Source organism: Sorex araneus, chromosome 1 (assembly GCF_027595985.1).
Source record: "Sorex araneus isolate mSorAra2 chromosome 1, mSorAra2.pri, whole genome shotgun sequence".
NCBI lineage: Eukaryota > Metazoa > Chordata > Mammalia > Eulipotyphla > Soricidae > Sorex > Sorex araneus.
This window is the reverse complement of record NC_073302.1, coordinates 150846064-150861903: the sequence shown is the minus strand read 5'-3', so window position 1 is coordinate 150861903 and position 15840 is coordinate 150846064.

Genomic DNA, 15840 nt, shown 5'->3' with positions numbered 1-15840 from the left:
TTCCTGAGTGCAGAGCCAGGAGTAACCCCTGTGTGTTGCTGGGTGTGACCCAAAAAGCTTAAAAAAAAATACCACTCCACACCTATGAGAATGGCTTACCTATACAGTAAGCAATAATAAGTATTGGAAAAGGAATGGGGGAAAAAAGGAACTCTTAGTGACTATTGGTGGGTATGTAAATTGGCATGACCATTTGGGAAATGCTTGGAATTTCCTTAACAAGTTAAAGATGGTGCTTTCGGAAAGGGCCTTGAGATAGGTCACTGGGCTGAGTGCAGGCTTTGCTTTACGTGCTGGAGTCTTGGGTTCAATTCCTGTCACTGTAAGGTCCCCTGAGCAATAAGCACTGCCTGGTGTGGCCTCCCCAAACATGAACAAATGAAAAATCTGGAGCTTCCGTCTGATCCAGCAATTTCACGTTTAGGTATCTGAAAAAGAATATGAAAACATGAACAACAAAGTTTTATCCATCCCATTATCAATTGCAATATTATTTATAATAGTTTAAAATATAGAAGCAATCAGAGTGTTTTTCAACAAATGGTTGGATAAAGAATATATTTTCATGTGTAATGGAATATTATTCAACTACTAATTAAAATAAAAGCTAAATTTTCACCATTTGGAATAAAATGGAAGAAGCTTAGGGAATTACGGGAAACAAAGTAAAGGAAAAGGAAAAAAGAAGAAATATTGGATGATTCATTTACATATACAATAAAAGGATGTAAATTGATGAAGAGTCAAAAGAAAATTAAAAACTAGTAGGGGGGCAGAGAGATAGCACAGCATCAAGGCACATGTCTTGCACTTGGCTGACCTAGGTTGGGCCCCAGAACCCCATATGGTGCCCTGAGCCCACCAGGAATGATTCCTGAGTGCAGAGTCAGACAAGTATGCCCAGAGCATGGTCAGATGTGCTCCCCCGTCAAATCAAATTATTGGACATAGATAATAGAAGTTGGGTTCCCTGACAAGGGAGTAGAAACAGAGAGATGGCAGGGGGAGGCGGGTAGAACCTTGTGTAATTTAAGGTCAGCTGTGAGTCACATGGGAAGTTAACTTGCATGTTCTGTGCGTGGCACAGATTTTCCAAATCAATTCATTGGAAGACCCTGGTGAGATATTTAAACTTTGAAAATGTTATAGAGGTGACTTAAACAGATGCTGATGGAGATGGAGAGCCCCAGGCCTAAACCTGGGTGGGAACTGGCGCGTGGGTGAGAGTTTCTGTCTTGTCCATGCTCAGACTAGAGGGAGTTTCCATGTTCATTACTACGTGATAGGTGTGAGACCTAACCCTGAGCAGACAGGACACAGACAAGTAAAGTGAATAAACTGGAGACATTTATTGGGGTGTGCTCCCAGGCGGACTCTACATAACCTCTGGTGAGGATAGAGTAGAACTGAGCCCTAGGAGATTCTAAAATTGTCTTGGGCAGGAAGGGTAACAAAGGCCAGAAGGCATGGTATGCTTGGTAAGCATGGAATATAGCCTGGGGGGCTACCAGGCTTGGGTTGGGCCAGAGGGGGCAGGGTGATCTTTGATTCCCCCAAAGCTATCTCATCAGCTGGTCACCATTTGGTCCCTGGCAAACCTTACACTATTATTGTTTTTCCAAAGAGACACATGTCACACACACTATTTGGATAGTAACAGACACTTGAGAACAAGAACTTAAGTTTTTTTCCTCTTTATGCCCTCCACAGACTCTAGCTGTATGCCAGCACAGGATTTATTGAGTAAATATTTGCTGACTGAATACAAGTGGACAGAGTGTTTTTACTTACACATCATGGCACATTTAATGAAGGTACCTATATGCATATTGAACAAAGCAATAATATTGGGCAAAATTAGAAAACGAGAGCTTGGGGTCTTAGCTACTCCAACCTTCTCAGAGAGTCTAAACAAGTAATTTTAGGTCACGTAGCTAATCTGCCCCAGAATTTAGCTCTTCTGTGTCTGGGGAGGTAGTACAGGGGGTAAGGCACTTGCTTTGCTTGGGCAGCATTGCATAGGCCCCCGAGCCCTGGCCAGGGAGTAGCCTCTGAGCACCACTGGGTGGGCCAATCTTCTTCCCCTTATCCAAAAAAAGAGTAGTTAGCTCTTCTGACATCTGACCCAAGCTGGCCCTGCTTATGAACACACCTAGGTGTTTTTTTCCCTGTTTTTCCCCCTTATATATAGTTTGCCTAACCCTTTATTATGGAGAAAAACTCAACTTAATTGCCACCTGCAAAAGGAGCTCCAGTCTGCCACAGACTGGAGAGCCCAGGTGAAGGGCAGCTGGAGATCTAAGGCAAAGTGGGAAGGAAAGACAATCTAATAAAAGCTTTTGATTTGTAGATTTGAAGTGCTCTGTACCCAGGCAGTTGACTTTTCTTCTGACATCAGGCTTGATGCTTTAACGCTTCGGTGAGCAGAAAATTGCAGCATAAGAGCGTCACTCACTGGATCCTGCCAAGAGACACCCCCTCAACCCAAACGAAGTGCAGTCTTTTGCTGGCTTGGAATAGCTCCAAAAAACACTTGGGCTCCAGCACAGTGATTTTGTGTTCCGCTGCATCCCCCCCCTTGAGTGAATCCTTAAAGCCAAATTGCCAAACAAGACTGAGCTGGCCACGGGCAACCAATCAGATGCAGCCTTTATGCTGAGCTGGACTGGCACCAGTCACTGACTTAGAGGAGGGTCGGGGAGTGACCAGACCAAGTTAGGCTTAGCCAGGAAATTTGTGAGGTGCAAATTGCACGGCAGTGGCTGCAGGGCAAGAGGAAAATTGCAGGCCATTGCCCCCAGAAAGAGGGAAATAGCTAGGTAGTATTTTGGGCCCTGGAGATAGTGAATCCTTGGGCATGCTCATTGCTTTCAGTGTGTCAATGAGCACAGGCCTGTGCGCAGAACACACACACACACACACACACACACACACACACGCATGCACACACGCGCACGCACACACACGAACGCACGCACAACCACACACCAACAACTTTTTATAGTACACAAAATGCATAAATCAGAAAGCTCAGTGAACTCATAACTTGGAACTGTAGCCTACACTCAAATCAAGAAATCCTCTCGCACCCCATTTCCTGTCTCTGCCGCCCAGAGGGGAACTGCTATTCTGATCTGGACTCTTTTCCATGACAGCCAAGTGGCTACTGTGGAGAGGACTGTGTGGTGACTTTTTTTTTTCTTTTCGGGTCACACCCGGCAATGCATAGGGGTCATTCCTGGCTCATGCACTCAGGAATTACCCCTGGCAGTGCTCAGGGGACCACATGGGATGCTGGGATTAGAACCCAGGGAACCCAGGTCGGCAGCGTGCAAGGCAAACGCCCTACCAGCTGTGCTATCACTCCAGCCCCCTGTGTGGTGACTTTTGTCCAGATTATCCCCGCAACTTGGCTGCTGCAGGTCCAGCCTGGGAGCCCGCTGGGTCCTAGTGAGCTCAGCAGCGTCTCTGAATGTGGCAGGACCCCCGGAGAGGAAAGACAGCGCCTTGAGGACCGAAGGAGAAACAGGAACTGGAGGCCAGGGTCCCCTCTGTCTGGCTACAGGGCCCTGGCCTGATCTCCTTAGGGTGAAAGAAAGCTATTCTCTTCACCCTCCCCATGTCTGTGTCTTGACCACCTCAGGCTCTTCACTTAAGCCTTCCTTTGTGTCTCTGGGGTTGTTTTGTGGGGTTTCTGTCATTGTGGGCTCTTCAGCTGGGTGGTCAGCCTTTCAGGGGAGGAGGACAGTTTGTTTGGTCCACAGGCCTCTCGTGAAGCTGCTGTCAGGCTGCCACAGCTTGGCACTGCCGTGCTGGTTCCTGTGGCCTCAAGTCATGAGTGATTTTGCTTCATTCATCACCTGGCTACAATAATATTCCCCCAAATAAGAAGATTTCAACTTTGTTTTCTGTCTCAAGTTAGAGTTGTTCCAGTTCTGGGCTTTGGGTTGAGTTTTCATTGTTCCGGTCCTGGATTTGGACTGGCCTTCCCTGTGTCCTGAAGCAGTTCCTTAACCTTTCCTATCCAGCCTCCTAGTCAACAGACAAGCCGTTAGAACCATGGCAGGGGACTGGTGATTTTTGTCCTTTCTACAACCTGCAGACAGCACTGGTCTGCGGACCCCTGTTGAAGACCATATCTAGCTCTTGAAGCTTGACTTTGTGTACCTTTGAGAGAGAATCCACTTTGATTTGGACTACAGAACTACTATCAGGGGGGCTGGAGAGATAGGGTTTGATTTCTGGCATTGTTTGGTCCCCTGAGCACTGCCAAGAGTAATCCCTGAGCACAGAGCCAGGAGTAAACCCTGAGCACCACAGGGTGTGGCCTCGACCCTCCTCCTCCTTCTCCTCCTCCAAATATACCAGGCAGGTTTTTTTTTTCTATCTTCAGTCATGGTTAGAGATGTTTCCAGTCTTACAGAAGGTCATATGTCCCAATCATAATTGCACCTGTGGTGTGTGGAAAGGAGTTTCCTTATTTCCATATATTCTCCTACTCACTGAAGTTTGGCTGTCCTGGCCTTACTGTGTTTTCTTGCTAAGAATTCCCAAGATTTCTTAGAAGCCAAGTCTCATGAAGACTGAACAATAATAATTTCTAATCTTCAAGAGGCCTTAGGAATGCTTGGGTGTGGCTGACCTCTGTTGACTTTGACATTCTCTTCCCCCTAGGCTGCCAGGATTATCCTACCTCTTGATTTTTCTTCTGCATCTCCAGTGTCTCCAGCTAACTCTCATGGTGTCTTCTTCCCCTCCTCTAAGGTTCTCTGTACTTTGTTCCTGGGGGATCTCTTCTGCTCCCATGGCTTTAGCATTCAGTCTAGACATCTAGCCAGGTTTGCAAAGCTCTGCGTTCATGATTGGCCTTCCCAAGAAAACTCTATCAGCATTGATAGTAGATACTTTCCACTCCGGTTGCACATTCACATGCACTACAACACACTCTAGCACCCACAACGGCTTTTGAAAAATACCCATGGCAGGCTTGCCTCCTGAACTGGAGCTTTAATTGGTCTGGAGTGGATCTGGACATGATTAATTGTAATGGCCCCCGAGGTAACTGTAGTGAGTGGGCAGAAATAAGGACCTGCATAAGGCACACCTATGTGCAGGGCTGTAGTGGTTTGGGTGGGAATCCCTTTGCATACCCACAGAAGGCCTTCTTATAACACAATCATCACCATTCTGGATTTTAGACCTTTTAAATCTCTTTATTTTAAATTTTTTCTCTATGACACCACTGCATATCAAAAATTATGCTTGTCTAGAGAAGAAAAAAACTGAGACTGAGAAACTGATTCTGGAGTCTTAATTCTCTCCCTCTTCACTCTTTCCCCAAGCACATAAACTGCTCTACTCCTGCTAAAATTCTGAAGTTGTTTGGAAAAATTTGAAGGCCTCAAGTTCAGTTTCTCATTGTGCCAAGTGCCCTGAGGGCCCCCAAGGACAGATGATTGACAAGACCATGGATAGTGAGTGGGGTTCAAACAGAAGATGCTTCTAGGAGTAATACTAAAATTTCTCTAAGAGTCAGAATAACCCATCCTCACTCAGTTTCTCTAATTCTAAAAGCAGGGGTCTCTACACCTACTTTCAGAGAAGATGTGAAAAGCAAATGTGAGTTTGAAGACGCTAAAATATTACCATTTGTATTCTAATACATTGCAGAAGTGATTTTATTCTCCTGGGGGCATTAAACAATCATAAAGTATGTGCACAGAGAGTAGCCTTAGAGTTCATCCGATCTCACCTCTTTATTTTACAGGTGAGAACACTGAGCCTGGTGACTATGATATTTGCCCAACGTAAGCCTCCCAGCTAAGAACTGGGCTTCTGGTTTGGTGTGCAATTCATTCCAGACTTCCTTAAGGGGTCCAAACTGTACCACATGCCTGGGTTTGACCCACCACACATCAGCCTTCCAAAAGAGTCCTCCATGTGGGGTATGGGTTTAATTGAAAAAACATTTTTCCCCCACCTTCTCATCGTGCCTCCTCTCCACTCAATAAGTGATCTGAGGTTCTCTGCCTGAGACTTGGAAATGTTCATGGCATTCTTACGTTGATGGGCTCTGACTTCATGGGATCTCCCCAGTGGGGAACATTTTCAGGGTCCAGGAAGTGGTTAAAACTAGAAGGGACTTAGCCCTGACAGGCGTAGTACCTATTTTCTGGCACCTGAGAAACCTAGATTTGATTAAGGTTTTACATACATGACCAAGTACAGGTCGTCTTCAAACCTCAGCTTTCTTACCTATGGAGTGCTCCCGCAATGGCATCTACCCCGTGGGTTGGGTGTGAGAATGAAGTGACAGAATTTTGCTAAAACAGCAGTTCTCAAATATGACTGCACAGTGGACCTCCCTGTGGAGCTGGAGCTTAACACACTCATTCACACTCAGGACTAGGTCCTACTTTTAGATGTTATTATTTGATTGCTTTGTCTGGTTGTAAAAAAAAAATATGCCACCAAGTGATCCCAACTCTGCAACCAAAATTAAAAGTATGGCTATTCGGGGCTGGAAAGATAGTACAGCACATAGGGTACTTGCCTTCCATGTAGCTAATTGGTCTTTAGCATCCCGTATAGTTCCCCAAGCACACCAGGAGTGATTCCTGAATGCTGAGGCAGGAGTAACCTGTGAGCACTGCCTGGTATGCTCCCCTCCCCTCCAGAAAAGGATGGCTATGAGGGTCCTAGGAATGCACTGGGCAAGTGGACAGCCCCCGGATAATCAGCTTCTCATTGGAGTACAAGCACAATGCTGGTGCAAATCTCCCTTCTCTATATCACTGATTCACTGTCATCCCATTGCTCATCGATTTGCTCGAGCGGGCACCAGTAACGTCTCCATTGTGAGACTTGTTGTTACTGTTTTTGGCATATCGAATATGCCACGGGTAGCTTGCCAGGCTTTGCCCTGTGGGCAAGATACTCTCAATAGCTTGCCAGGCTCTCCAAGAGGGGTGGAGGAATTGAACCCAGTTTGGCCGTGTGCAAGGTGAACACCCTACCCACTGCACTCCAGAATTTATTTAGTTCTCTTCAGGACCTCCTTCCAGAAAGGATCTCCCTCCATTCCCCCTCCTCCTCCACACACACGTACACATGTACACATGTACACACACACACACACACACACACACACACACACACATACCATTCTGCTCAGAAAGCCCATCCTGGAAACCCTGCGCTGGCCTCCAGCTCCAACAGGCTAAAGGGGGAAGTGAAAAGTGGCCCCAAATCAGACCTGTCCACAGAGCCTTTCCAGGCACTCCAAGCCCTGTGTCTACTGATATTTACTTAAGCTGGAGGTACCTCCCTCTCCTCTCTCCCTGTGATTATTGTTGGTTGGTTGGTTGATTGGTTTGTTGGTTTAGGAAAGGGATTCAGATTAAAGTCAGGCCAGAGAAGCAGTATGTGGTGACAGTAGGGGTGGGGAGAGTTGAAGAAACAAATACAGAGCCCCATTGTTTCTCCATGGAATGAGTTACTATTTTGGAACCCATGTGTGACAGAATTGATGGCACTTTACTACCGAGGAAAGTACTCCCAAGCTTCGCAGACCTGGTGGTAGATTCTCAGGGGCCCAGAACCCACTCCCGGCAGTACACTGTGAGTGATGCAGGTATGGTAATGTGGTGCTCGATTCAGCAATGCTGTGGGCCACCCTCGCAACTGTCTCCAGGGGCCTCGATGTCCAGATTTTTATTGAGATGCCACCACATCGGTATAATTAATCGTTTGCCCATGTGACTGATCTCAGGACTTGTTGGTTCCATGTGACTGAAAGCAGCCAGCTCAGTCACATTGTTATTCCCTCTGTGGTGCCCAGATCTCAACCTCAGGGACAGTCAGTCCATATTCAGATCCATATTATGAGACTCACTGTGACTTAAGGCACCCAGGTAAAAAAGATCCTTCTCTCGGGTTCGGTGGTCTATGAGCTCGGAGATGCCAAGGAAAGGCCAGACCTTTTTCTGGACATGGCTAAATTATTGATTAAACGTGTTTCTGAAGTCCTTTCTTTTTCCTTCAAGTTTTCTTGTTACAAGTCTATGTTCTAGAATATTCTACAGAAAGGACTCACAGCAGCAGCATTTGCTGACTATAGATTGTGCATGAGCACTTTATTCTTTTTAAAAAATTTAATTTTAATATAGTTGTTCACAACAATTCATTTAATGTTCAAACGCCAATCCCACCACCATGCACCTTCTCACCACCATAAGAAGAAAGTGTGTGAAAAATGTTGTATTTCATCCTGGAATCATATAAGCCCTTGTATAAGAGATTATAAGCATGTATGTTAAACCAAACAAATGTGTGCTCTTTTGGTACATCAGAAGGCTAGAGTATAAGAGGTCGAATGGCCACATTCACTGCAGGAATTCTGAAGTTTAGAATATGATTATAGAGCAGATTCACTCATGGGTAAAGTCTATGTTTAGAGCACTTTAATCTTGATATATAGAAATCTTTGGCTCAGGTTTTCTTTTGGTATTTTAAATATGCTTACTTCTTTATTATTTTTTCCAGCTTACGTTTGGCTATATAAAAATCTGGAGGAAATTCATTTCCTTTCCTTATAAGCTGCCTGATATATAAATATATTGGGTTGGGAGGGGGGAGCTTCCAAACAGTGCTCAGAAATGGGGGTGACTGCCAGTGATTCTCAGCCAACCCTGCTGGATGGTTCAGGGTTGCCTGGGGCCCTTGCAGGCAGTGCCTTCCGCTTACAAGCTGGAAGGAAGTGGTCCAGAGAGATAGTACTGAGAGGCTGGTCCTGGTTCAATCCCGGGCACCGCAAATATTCCCCAGAGCACCGTCAGGGGCCACTCCTGGGCACAGAGTCAGGAATAGCTCTTGAGCACGGCTGGGCGAGGCCCCATCCCACCCCTCTTTCTTCCAAAGAAAGCTACCCCCCCTTTAAGACAGAAGCTTCAGAGATCTATACCCCCCACCCCCATCCCTAGGGACTGGGCATGGTGCTGAGCACTTACGACGGTTCTCTAAGTGCTGTATTAACTTCTGTCTGTATTTCAAACAGAAGTACTGTATTCACTTCTGTCTGGAAAATGTGAAGAAGAAATGAGACAGAGCTTGCGGATAAAAGTTTGGGACAGGCCCAACAAAGGCGGGCAGGTAGCACCATCAACCAACCAACCAATCAATCAATCAATCAATCAAATCAATCAGTAAAGGATCTCAGACCGTGGCTACCTGGGGCAGATCTGCCATCAGCACCCTGCAGGGGTGGGGAAAGCTCTGGAAGGTGGAGGGGACGCCTGCTCCGTTTCTTTTTACCAACCCACCGTCCCTACCCCGCCTCCTGCCAGCTCACCCCGCCTGCATCTCCGGGGAGCGGAGACGGGTGGGTAGTGCTGGGTCCGGCGCGGACCCACGGGACACGGCGGTCCGGGCGCGGAGGGAGGCGCCCGCCGAGGCCCGCGAATGCGCCAAAGCCACTGCGCGCTCCATCCAGCCCGGCTCGGCTCGCAGCCCGGCTGCCCGCGCGGCCGTCGGGCTCCGCAGGCCCGATCGCCCAGCAGCGCCCCCTAGCGCAGCACGGCGCAGCGCAGCAGCGCGCCGGGAGCAGCAGACGCGCGGCCCCGTCGCGAGCATCCTCCGCTGTGTCTGCGGGAAAACGTTCTGCTGCCCTGGACTCCCAAAACCCGGAGGCGGGAAGGAGGGGAGGGAGAATGACTAGATGCCCGGCGCTCCCGCCTTGCCCTGGCTACGGAGAGGAGCTCACGGTAGTGCACACCGAGGCTGCTTCTCCCCAGAATTCGCGGTAGGCCCTGAGGGCGCTTTTCTGTCGTGGGCAATTGGTCGGTGGCTCCGTGCGTGGGGCGACGCTCACCAAGGCTTGGGTTCCAATCACAACCCTTTGACGTTTTCGCTGGAACCTCGGTTAAGTCTGTGTCTCCCAGCCCCTCACTCCTTTCGGTAGGAGCAGCGTGTTGAGGCTAAGATTTCAGTTTGGTTACGGATCCCTCTTCCTTGCGGTTTACAGCCACATGCCCTGGGTCGGCTACCGCCGTTTCTCATCTGTGAAATGGGTTCCTACCACCTGGGGTTGTCGTGAGGACTAAGCGAATGTAAAAACCTCTTGGTGTTAGGCACTTAGTAAGCGATTTGTGTGTTTCCTATTGCTAATGAAGTAGGCTTTTTAAAAAAAAAAAAAAATCCACTCTTTCAGCCTTGCCGTATTCAATGAGATCTCATAGACAAACTGCTTCATTACATTGACCACAGATAAAGACTATTTTGAAGAATTTTTGTTACAACCCAGAAGTCTGATTTCGTATTAAAAAAAAAAATCTTAGGGTCCAAGAGGTAGCTCAGTGGAAAAGCACTTGTTTGGCATGTGTGAGGCTCTGGTCTCTATCCCGGCACCTGGATGGTGGGTGCTGGGGAAAGAGCCTGGTCTCCTCTATGTGCTGATAGGAGAGAATTGCACATGGGCACTTCTGGTTCAATATAAAATGTCCCCATAATTCGTGCCCGGTTGCAATGTCTGCGGGAACTTTTGAATGAAGGCCCTTTCTAGTGCCTAGCTTTCATTTGCAAGAGGGCAGTGAGTAAATAATACCCTGGGTTTAGCAAAGCAAGAAATAAACACATTCACAGTAGGACTCTGCAGATGAACTCTTTCCTTTCTCTTTTGTATTTGTTCTTGGCCGTTGATGGTCTGCTGCAGACTAATATGTCACTGATGTCTCAGTATTAATGCTTCCAACAAAGACCAACTTTCTCCCTATGCACTCAGGGGCTGCTCAGCAAGCTTGGGGGACACTGTGAGGCCCATTTAAGGGCAAGGAAATGTTATTGTAGTCCCGTCCCTGCTTCCTTCTCCCACCCAATTGCTTGTGTCTTCCAGGGGAAACATCTTCAAAACTGTGAATGAACTGAAACACTGCTGCTTCCTCCATCGTCATTTTTTGTTTGAGTAAAAGCACAGGTGAGGCCTCTGGTGCCAGGCTGCCCCTCTCTGTCTTGGCTGGGAGCATGTGACTCTTAATATAGGAAACAGCCAGGCTGCAACTGCATTTCTCCTGCCCTCAGCCCCAGGGGGGCACCTGCTGTAATGCCATGAAAAGCTTAAAGGCCAGGACCCGGTGGGCCCAGATGTTGGTGCTGGCAGTCTGGTAAAAACAGGACCAGATCAGGGGCCTGATAGTACAGATAGATCAGCTAATAAAGTGGGAATTGTCTTGCATAAGGACAATCCAGATTCCACCAGGGGCACCACACGTGGTGCCCTGAGCCCTGCTAGAAGTGGTCCTTGAGCACAGAGTCAGGAGTAAGCCCTAAACACTGCTGGGTGTGGCCTCAAATCACATACAAACAAAAGACCAGATCAGGAACTTCACTCACTCCACCTCCTTCCCATTGACAGGAAAGTGGGTGACATGGGGAAGGGGGAGGAATGTCATTTGAAGGGGGAAGCCGCTAATGGGGGTCAGGTGCAAATGCTTTGGGATTTCTGCAATACAGGGGCTCCAGTGCAGTGACCCCTCCGAAATATGAAGAGAAAGGTCACTGTCTGGTAGAACGTTTAGGGTCTTAAGGAAGCATGGGGTGAGGTGGGGTGGAGTGGGGGAGGACTCTCATGAATGGGCTCAGACAACCAAGTTCCAAACACAAAAGCAAACAATGCAGCCACAGTGTCACATTCAGAAAATACACCCCTCTCCCAAAGAGCATGTGTGGTTAAGTGGACCAAAAACCAGGCGTTTCTCAGGTGCTTTGCTAGGGTTCTGGATTTATAAACCTTCCGCGGACTTGAGGGCAGCGCTGAGATCCCGTTGGATTCGTGTCCTGCTGCAGCGGAAGGGCACACTAATCTTGGGCGAAGTCCATCCTCCCTGTGCTATCTGTCGCGGCAGGATTTCTTTTCCTTTAATTTTTATTTGGGGGTAGGAGTTGAGGGTGCGGGACACTGCTGTGGTGCTAGGGGACCACGCAGTGCGGGGACGGAACTGTGGCTCTCTCATTGTTCCGGTTCTTTGAACTATGTGGGGAGGGGGATGGGGGGGACCTGTAGCCGGGATTTTTAATGCATATGCCTAGCCTTAACGCCCCCAGGAGGGTTCCTTTAGCTTGTTTGGGTGTTAGCTTAGCAAATGCACCCGAAAGTCTTCTCAGCAGCTTCTCTAATTCTGTCTCAAATTGACCGGTGTATTTGCCGCTGTACCTCCCGGGCCACCTCCTTCCCTAGTTTGTACCAGGCTGAGCTGATACGAAGGCCCCGATCCTGCCGCTGTTCAGAGCGAGGCGGTCGGTCGCAGGATTTATCAAACCCCCTCCCCCGACCTCGGATTTCATCTCTTTCTTTTCCCCCTGCATGTTCCGTTTGTTTTCTCAAGACCTAAGCAATTTTTAATGTACTCTATACTTCCCGCTTAATCCTCATCGTTTATTGTATAATTATAGTTTCAAAGTGATTATGTAATTAAAATCATGTTTGTTGCAGCAAGACTTCAAAAGGGCGGCAGACCCCCGCTCTGGCATTATTTTCTGGTGATGTAATAATTTCCCTGTGATATTTAAAATAAACACATTAGTTCAAGAATTCTAAACATGTCTCAAAGTATATAGTAGGCTTGATTGGCACGAGGCTGGGTTGTAAAGAAATGGTAAAACCTATCACTAGTTTAATATATTTCTATGCTCCCATGCAGGGTAAATTATAGGATAATGGGGCGCAGGCGATGGTAAGCTCTGTTTATATAATCCATTTCTTCACACGAGTTCCCATTGCTTTCCCTTCCCTTTGCTGTATGTGGTGGTTCTCTGATCCTCTGACCTCAGCCATGTGTTTTCACTTTTTCTTCTGATCTCAATTCCATGACCAGCGGGGAATAAAATACAAATTGAATAGTAACCATTCACAGGCCGCTCTTTTCAAACTGTTGTTAAAACCTCTTTGTCTTGTCTAGCGGTTGATAGATAAATGTGTTGTATTTCTCCTGACTTTTTTTCCTTCTTCCTCCGGCTCCCCCACTCCCCGCTCCACACACCCTTCGCTAAGGGTGTGTGTGGGGGAAAACCATCCTCCTCAGTCCAATTATGCTCTTTAAAAATTAAAACCCACACGTCCTTTTCAAACAGCCTCCCGCGCGTCCCCCTCTCCCGCGTCGGCCCATTGGTTCGGCGGCTGTAGGGGACCGGGAGGATTCACCACGTGGAATAAAGAAGCGGCGGGAGCTCGGCGGCGCGGCCGGGGCGGAGCGCGGGGTCCGCGTGTGAGGTCCGCGCCTTTGTCCCGCGGCCTGACGCTGCTTCTTTCAGGCTCCCTCTGTATCGCCTCTGATCTCCGAGCCCAGCCCCAGCACCGACTCGGCAGACACCCCTCCTAGAAATCATTGGAGGGAGCCAGGGGCGAAAGGATCCCGAGCAAGGGAAGGCAGAGTCGTTTGAGAAATTATTATATTATTATTATTATTATTATTATTATTATTAGTTATCATCATCATCATTATCACTATTATTTTCCTTCGCTGTCCGTGGTCAGGCCTGCTTTCGGGGCGAGAGGGTGGCCCCGTGGCCGTGCCGTTTTACAGCCTTTCTCTGCAGAGAGAGAGCAATGCCACGGTCTCTGTCTGTCGTTGGCTTTGCCAGATCTCTCCCCCTCTGGACCACTGTTCAGGAACAACGGAAAGGCAAAAGCCAAAAGAAAGAAAGAAGAAAATAATTGTCTCTCCTTTTCTCCCGCAGACGGCCCCCGTTTTCATCTTGGGGATCCACCGCGCTGCCGCCACGCCTTTGTTATCCCCTGGCCAGCGCCCGGGCTGCGGGTGGTGCAGCGCGAGGGAGAGAGAAGAACCTCCGGCCAGGCGCGGGACCCTCGGTTTCTGCGTTCCCAAACTGCAAATGCAGTTTCCCTACTCTGGGGGATTTGAAAGCAAGCTAACGGTGCCCTTTGCCGGGAGGGCTGAGCGCCCCCAACAGGGTGGCTGGCGGCGTCCGGCCCTGGGTGCGCCGGTCGCCCTGGGCGCACGGGCCTGGCTCGCGCCGCCGCGCTCGGCCCGCCGGGGGCGCCTGCTCGGAGCCGGCTGCTCGCGGCTCCTGCACCGCCCGGCGGCTCCCGGCGCCCGCCCGGGTAGGGTTTCCCGGGCGGCGCAAACCTCCCCGAAATGCACGAGGCCGCTTGACAGCGCTCTTCGCCGTCGGCCCGCGTCTACCTGTAAGCTGAGCCCCGCTCACATGCTTCACATTAAAGCTCCGTGCCCGGTGCCTTTTCTCTTTTTTTCCTCCGAAAAGGCTCTTATAAACTTCCCTTCGTTTATTTAGCCTGGTTTTCATTGCTCCAGTTTTGCATGGGTTGCCTTTGTTTAGTTTATTAACCCACGGGGTTACTTTAACTAAACATTTGGGCTGAATACTTTGGGGTTGAATTTCAACGTTTTCTAACGAAATTACCGAGTTTTTTGAAGCCGCACAGAGAACGCTGTGTTGAGTTTATTAGTCAATTTAACAGACTAGGGGGGTTGGTGGTGGTGGTGGTTGAATTTAGGACCGTGCAGGTTCGTACCCAGTGGGCGGAAGTAGCTCACTAGCCCTAGGGGTCCGGGCGCTGGGTGCGTTGAGCGCTTCTTCTCAGAAGCCAAGCGCGCGCGCTCTCGGAGCCTGGGGCCAGGGGGTTGCGGAGAGAGGGTGCTTAGCCAGCACCCTGCTGGCTTCTGGAGGCGCGCGCCCGAGCCAAACTGCAACCCCCCTACCCACCCGGAACCACTCACCGCATGCAACTGGGGGTGAGAGAAGATGCAGGACCCAGAGGCCGGTCTGCGCCCCACCCGGGCCCCCCACCCTCGGGGCCTTCAGGTTCTCACCGGCAGGCTGAGTTTGGCGTGGCAGCTCCCCTGGTGGGGAAGTCAGGGGCACTGGGATTGTGGGAGAATGTGCCAGAAGGATTGGGGACAAATGGGCCGCTGTCCATTCCGTCCTGGAGTGGGCGCCTCCCAGCTCACCTGGACCAGAACAGGAAAGCCTAGGGGAGCCCTGCCCTTGGAAAGAGGCTCGGGCCACCCCACACTCCCACCTGCCACCTGGTTTCTGAGCGCAGGATTTCGGGAAAGCACCCGCGTTGCTTCCAGCCCGCTGGCCCAGGCGCCCAGCGGCCTCCTGGGCCGACCGACTGGCTCTGAGCCGTCAGGTTCCCGCGCAGCCAACAGGGCCTGGTTAAAACATTCTTGACTGCCAGATTCCTCAGGAGACTCTTTTTGCTTCCTCGTGGAGAGAAATAAGTGGACACTCACGATTAGAAGGAAACTCGCCCGCTCTATGAGGGCTGGAGGGATGGGAGGGAATGGAAAGTGGATTTTTACCCTAACTCCTATTCCAGGTGGTTCACATGGAATGGGTGGAGTGTGTTGTGGGGGAATAATAGGTTCCCTAGAACTTGTCACCCTAAGATTATTCTAGAAAGCATGGACCAGAAGTTCAAAATTTCAGAGAAATAGTGTAAGGGTTAGGGTGCTTGCTTGGGGTGCAGCCACCGAGGCTTAGATCCCCTGGACTACATGGTCCCTCCACCCCAGTGCAGGAAGCCCCCAAACACCCCCTAAAGTAAAAAATGCCAGAGGTACAAAAGGGTATCCCAGGATGTCTGTCTCAGTCTCCCTCTTGTCCTCCTTCTAAGATCCTGCTGTTGGCAGATCTTGGACTTGTTCTGGGGAATGAGGAAAACTCTAGCTTTCCTAACTCTTTCCCATGGTCTGACCCTCCCTGTGTAGTTTTCTTACTTGATTTTCAAAGTCCAGAGGGGCCCACTGGGCCTTGAGATAACACAGCAGGGAGGTGCTTGCCTTGCACCCAGTTGATGGTTGA